This window comes from Nicotiana sylvestris, chromosome 2, assembly GCF_000393655.2.
Source record: "Nicotiana sylvestris chromosome 2, ASM39365v2, whole genome shotgun sequence".
Lineage (NCBI taxonomy): Eukaryota > Viridiplantae > Streptophyta > Magnoliopsida > Solanales > Solanaceae > Nicotiana > Nicotiana sylvestris.
Window position 1 is genome coordinate 166,456,635 of NC_091058.1, and position 7,345 is coordinate 166,463,979.

Here is a 7,345-nt window from a genome sequence, read left to right on the forward strand (position 1 = left end):
CATAATTCTATTATCTCAATACTTTCAAAACTGGAAGTACTGTTCCATTAGAAATTGTACAGTTGAAGCTGCAGAAGAAAATAGAGGAACATGCCATAGTTCCTAATCGTCGTAAATCCCACATAGTGGCTGCATTGGGTGATAATGATGTAGATGATCAAGATCACAGACCGGGCAAGGATTTAGATGCATAATCAACTACTCAGAATTTCCTTAATGTAGCTAAACAAGGTGATCTCTCTCCTACACACATTGACAAGGTCAAAATAGCTGCAAAAGAAAGAAAGAAACAACCTAAAGATATCACTGATGTGCCTACATGTGGTGTATAGACGAGGAGGACCCTGGCTAAATCCAACATTGAGTAATGGATGCACTTATTTGGAACATTAGATCTGTGAATACTCAACAAGCTTTGGGGAGGCTTGTTAAGATGCATATGCATCACCATTTTGAATTTATAGGACTTATGGAACCAAAGCAACAAACTAAAAAGTTGGAGAGATATAGAAGAAAAATTGGTTTTGCACAAGCAATTGCAAATGTGTCAAACAAGATTTGGGCTTTCATTGATGAGGTGTTTGATATTACTGTTATGTATAATATGGTGCAGCAACTGACTTGACGTTATTTTATACTGAAACATATGTAGAACTGATTCTTATATTTGTATACAAGGAGGATGTTACACCTCGCGTTTTTCGTATGTTAAGGTTTTGCCCTCAGTTAATTGACATGAACTAGGGGATGAGATTATCTTGAGGTTAGCATATATATAATATTTGTACCAAGCAATAAGTAAGTACCATGGAAGAAAGGGTACACAAATTAAAGAAAATGAGTTTCGTTAAAGGTTGTCAAATTTGGAAAAATATGGTCCGAGCTATAATACCCAACACTTATGGACTAGTACCATGCAAGGTACCATATGACCACAGTAGTATGATGTATAATGTACATTAAAAATAAGTAGAATTTTAAGTAATTTGAGATAATTTTTAATTATGCATGTAATTGATTAATTACCGGATAACGAGACATTACCTAATTACTTAATAAGTGATAAAGATTAAATAAAAACCCCACCCCACCCCAAGTGGCAGCAATCCACTGGAAAGTAAGTGACTCATGGTCACCATACATTAGATGTCACCTTGATAAATTAATGGCAAGACACCTCCACTTTACAGCTTTCAAACAAACATTGCAAACTCATTTTCAATGTTTCAAAACCAAGAAAGAACGTGAGCATTCTGATAGTTGAATAAGGCAACGTGATTTCTATAACACAACATAGTTTCTGTAATTTCAACAATTCCACGAGAAATTTTAGAATTTTAGCAATGGAAAAATTTTGCGGTTCTAATGAAGTACGGTGTAACTTTTTCCAAGGATATCACACAAATTTTTTCCTACTCCGGTTATGTTAAGGCTAAGCTCTTACTTCATTTTGCATTATCTCGTAATTACACAAGTTTGATAACGAGTCATAAAAAAAATTCATATCCTGAAATTTACGTATATTTTGTTAGTCTCACAAGTTACGTATATTTTCCTAGTTTTGTAAGTTATGATATTCTCCTTATCGGGACTTCATATTCAATTGAATATTTTCTTCTTCCAGTCAAGAGAGCAGAGAGTTTATATATATAGTATTACAGTATTTTCATTACCATAGAGTTATAATCAATGGGCAAGCCCCTATTGGGCAACCTCTGATCAGATGGTAAGTTATATATCATGCCTGCTGTGGCCGAGCGCCTATGAGCAAGCCCAGTTTGTCAAGATACAGAGCCTAGTACGGACGAGCGCCTATGAGCAAGCCTACTACGGTAGAGCATATATATATATATATATACCGAGCCTTATAGGGCCGGACAACAATTTTACTAACTATGTTGAGAGAGTTGAGTCAGTATTAGCAGATGAGCATATCTTCAGATTATCTTTGACCCCTAGTTGCTTTCAGTTATTATATTATCACTTCAGTTTCACCTTTTAGTATATTGCCTTACATAATCGGTACATTATTTCGTAGTGACGTCCCTTTCTGGGGGAGCTGCATTTTATGCGTGCAAGTTTAGACATGCAAACGGGTAGACCTCCTCAGTTGGTGTTGCCCGAATTCAGTTTTATCGGTAAGCTCCCCTTCTTTCGGAGTTGCCGGGTCTAGCAGTGAGGTGTATATCTTGTGTATATATGTAGATAGGTTATGGGTAGGCCGAGGCCCTATTCCGATCACAATAGATCTATTAGTAGAGGCTTATAGATATATCCTATCGGTTAGTGCAGTATGTTGGGCTTGTAGGCCCTGTACGTATATTTTATTGGCTTGTCAGTTGTAGTATTTATGACGGCCTTGCCAACCCAGTTTTTTGTTGACATTAGTCAGCATTAGTCTCCATTTAGTTTTATATTTTGCATCGCACATTATCTTGTAATATGGCCCATAGCCAAAGTATGACATTACATGTTCATAGTCTCGTAGTCGCAAGTGGTACGCAAGGATATGTGGGCACTCGGTGCCGGTCTCGCCTCCAAACTCGGGGTGTGATAAAAGTGGTATCAGAGCAGTTATGTCCTTGAAAGTCTACAACCCGTGTCTAGTAGGGTCTTATTTATATATGTGTGGTGCACCACATTATATAAGCAGGTGACTACATGTCATTTAGGAGTTAGTTACCCTTTTTTCAAATCTAAATCGTACTGTAGCACTGAGTTATAGAAAGTTTGGGTTAAATTTACGTGTTCACTTTTGCATACACAGATGACGGTAACTAGGAAGACTACGACTTGCCAGAGGAGAGAAATAGCAGTAGGTGAGGGGACTAGCAGGGTACCCTCAGCAGATGGCTCCCAATCGGAGTCGCAGGGAGAGACCCCTACCCAGCAATTACCGGCTCCTCCACCACATGAGGAGAATTCCTAGGGAGACCGCACATCCAGTTCCCCCAGTGATTCCATTAGATCAAGACTTTAGGAGTGCAGTGCATTTGTTGGCATAGTTGGTAGCTACCTAACAACAGGCTAGGGCATCCGCTAGTGTAGGACCTTATGAGGGATTTGGGAGTTCAAGGGTCCAAGAGTTTATTGCTTTGAATCCCCCAGAGTTCACGAGGACAGATTATAGGGAGGACCCGTAGGACTTCATAGATCAGCTTCATAGGATCTTTTCGAGTTATGCATGCCACGGAGAAAGAGGCAGTTGAGTTAGTAGCTTTTTGACTCCGAGATATAGCCATCATTTGGTATGAGGGATTGGAAAGGTCCACAGGACGTGATGCACCTCCTGATATTTGGGAGAATTTTTCAGATGCCTTCCTTCACTAGTACTTGCCGAGAGAGATCCGGCAGGTCCGACTCGATCAGTTTCTATCCCTCAAGCAAGGCAATATGAGTATTCGAGAAAATAGTCTCTGTTTTGACTCATTGACCAGATATGCACCATTCATAGTTGCTACTATGTGGGATAGAATGCACATGTTTATAATAGGGTTGGCCCTAAAGTTGACCAAGGTGTATGCCACCACTGCATTGTAGGATAGTATGGATATCTCCCGTATTCAGGCATTTACATAGAATATAAAAAGGGGTAGGCATCGACAGCAGGGTGCAGAGAGGACTGAGTCAGGGTAGCATAAGAGGATGAGATTTTCCAGGTCTTTGTTGCAGTCTCAGGGTAGTTATAGGCCCTAATACTTCGAACGGCCACCTAGACCTCTGCCACCTCAGCTACAGGGTTACATGTATGACTGCTATACTCAGTCAGGAGCAGGTGAAAGCTCCCAAGAATTAGGTTTGCAGCGATAGCAAGGTTCGGGGCAGACATGGCCATTCCCACCGCAGTGTGCCATCTGCGGTAGAGGACACTTGGGACAATGTCGAGAGGGTTTCGATGCTTGTTATACATGTGGATGTCGAGGGCATATGATGCGGATTGCCGAAATAGAGATTCTGGCGGTATGGCACAACCAGCGAATTCAGCTACAAGATGAGCTATGTCCGTGGATCCTTCAGGGCGCGAGTATCAGTCTACGACTAGTAGAGGTCGAGTTAGAGGTAGAGGGTCCAATTCAGGCGGTAACTAGAATCGTATCTATGCGCTAGCAGGTCGACAGGACCAAGAGTCCTCACCAGAGGTTGTGACAGGTATGTTGACCATTTGTTCATGCGATGTTTATACCTTGATAGATCCAGGATCTACTTTATCATATATTACCCCATTTGTCGCGAGAAAATTTGGTATAGCGCCCGAAATACTAAGTGATCCTTTTGTTGTATCTACACTGGTACGAGAATCGATTATTGTTAGATGCATTTACCGAGGTTGTACAGTATCAGTTTGTGGTCATCAGACCTCAGCCGACCTAGTTGAAATAGAGATAATGGATTTTGATGCTATCATAGGCATGGACTGGTTGACAGCTTGTTATGGCTTAGCTGATTGTCGAGCAAAGATAACTAGATTTCATTTTTCGGGTGATCCAGTCCTTGAATGGGTAGGTAATACAGTGACATCCAGAGGTAGGTTTATTTCCTATTTGAAGGCGAGGAAAATGATCGCAAAACGGTGCATTTATCATATTGTGCATGTTAAAGATGCGAATGCTGAGATACCTACACTTCAGTCTATTTCAGTAGTCAAAGAGTACCCAAATCTATTTCCAGATGAAATTCCAAGTATTCCTCCAAAGCGAGATATTGATTTTGGCATCGATTTTCTTCTGGGAACGCAATCAATATTCATCCCTCTGTATAAAATGGCACCTACCTAATTAAAGGAGTTGAAGGAGCAGTTAAAAGATTCACTGGAGAAAGGCTTCATCAGACCCAGTACCTCACCTTGGGGTGCACTGGTATTATTTGTACGGAAGAAAGATGGCTCGCTAAGGATGTGTATCTATTATAGGCAACTGAACAAGGTAACTATTAAGAATATGTATCCACTTCCAAGGATAGACGACTTGTTTTATCAGTTGCAGAGAGCTAGATGCTTTTTAAAGATAGATTTGAGGTCGGGGTACCATAAGGTCAGAGTTCGGGAGAAAGATATTACCAAGACAACCTTCAGGACCCGATATGGCCACTTCGAGTTCCTTGTCTTGTCCTTTGGGTTGACGAATGCACCTGCCATATTTATGGACTTGATGAATAGCCTATTCCGACCATATTTGGATCTGTTCGTGATAGTCTTTATTGATGATATTCTGGTTTATTCACGTTCAGAGGATGAGCATGTGGATCACCTGCGAGTGGTACTTCAAACCCTCTGTGATAATAAATTCTACGTTAAGTTTTCTAAGTGTGAGTTCTGGTTGAAGTCCGTAGCATTATTAGGGCACATTGTATCCGAAGAAGGTATAAAGGTAGACACTCAGAAGATTGAGGCTGTGAAATCCTGGCCTAGACCTACCATTCCGACAGAGATTCATAGCTTTCTAGGCTTAGTAGGATACTACCGGAGGTTCGTAGAGGGTTTTTCTTATCTTTTAGCACTATTAATAAAGATAACGTAGAAAGAGACTAAGTTTTAGTGGACAGAGGCTTGTGAGCAGAGTTTCCAAGAGCTTAAGAATAGGTTGACCTCAGCGCCAGTCCTAGCACTTCCAAAGGGTCCAGATGGTTATGCCATGTATTGTGATGCCTCAGGTGTCGAGTTAGGATGTGTCCTGATGCAACACGAGAAAGTAATTGCTTATGCTTCAAGGTAGTTAAAGAAGCATGAGCAGAATTATCCGACACACGACCTCGAATTAGCTGCGGTTGTCCATGCACTTAAGATATGGCAGCATTATTTATTTGGTGTTCATGTGGATATATTCACAGATCATAAAAGCTTGCAGTATATCTTCAAGCAAAAAGTGTTGAATTTGTGACAGAGGTGATGGCTTGAGTTATTGAAAGATTACGATGTTAACATTTTCTACCATCCAGGAAAAGCTAATATTATAGCAGATGCCTTAAGTCGCCAATCTATGGGTAGTTTAGCACATGTAGAGGCCGAGAAAAGACAATTAACCAAAGAGATTCATCAATTAGCTTGTTTGGGGATTCAGTTGGTAGACTCTGGAAATGGACGAGTTGTACTCCAAAATACTGCAAAATCATCTCTCATAGCTGAAGCAAAGGAGAGGCAGAACGAGGACCCACAGTTAGTCGAGTTGAGAGAGCGGGTTCCATAACAGAAGAAGCCATTGTTAGAACTCAACGGAGATGGAGTTCTCAGATACAAAGGTCGTTTGTGTGTTCCAAATGTAGCAGGGCTACGAGACAGGATTATGTCAGAGGCACATTATTCGTGGTACTCCATTCACCCTGGGTCGATGAAGATGTATCATGACATTAAGGATGTGTATTGGTGGAACGATATGAGGAAGAACATTGTTGAGTATGTCGCTCAATGCCCTAGTTGCAAGTAGGTGAATATAGAGCACCAGAATCCCAGAGGGCTAATACAGACTATAGAGATCCCGACATGGAAATGGAAGATGAAAAACATGGACTTTATCATGAGTTTACTTCGTTCTCATTGTAAGTTCGATTCCATATGGGTGATAGTCGTTAGGCTCACGAAATTAGCTCACTTCCTACCGGTTAGATCTACATATACAACAGAAGATTATGCAAAATTATATATCAAGGAGATAATGCGACTACATGGAGTACCAATATCTATTATATCTGACCATGGGGTCTAGTTTATAGCACATTTTTGGAGGTTATTTCAGAAAGGTCTAGGGACTCAGGTGAATCTCAGCACAACTTTTCATTCACAAACTGATGGACAAACCGAGCGCACGATTCAGATGCTCGAGGATATGTTTCGAGCATGTGTGCTGGATTTTAAAAGAAGTTGGGATGAACATATACCTCTTATTGAGTTTGCATATAATAACAGTTACCACTCCAGTATCCAGATGGCTCTGTACGAAGCTTTGTATGGGCGTAAGTGCAGATCTCCTATAGGGTGGTTTGATGTTGGAGAATCTAGATTACATGGGCCAGACTTGGTTTATCAGGCCATAGAAAAAGTAAAGCTCATCCGGGAGCGACTAATGACAGCTCAGAGTCATTATAAGTCATATTCTGATGTGCGGCGTTGAGATTTAGAGTTCGGGATTAATAATTGGGTATTCTTAAAGGTGTCACCTATGAAATGTGTGATGAGGTTTGACAAGAAAGGAAAGTTTAGCCCACGATATATTGGGCCTTATAGGATTATTCGAAGAGTGGACCAAGTAGCATATGAGTTAGAATTTCCCTCGGAATTGGAGTCTGTTCATCCAGTTTTTCACGTATCTATGTTACGAAGGTGCATTGGTGATCCTACCCGAGTGGTGCCCAT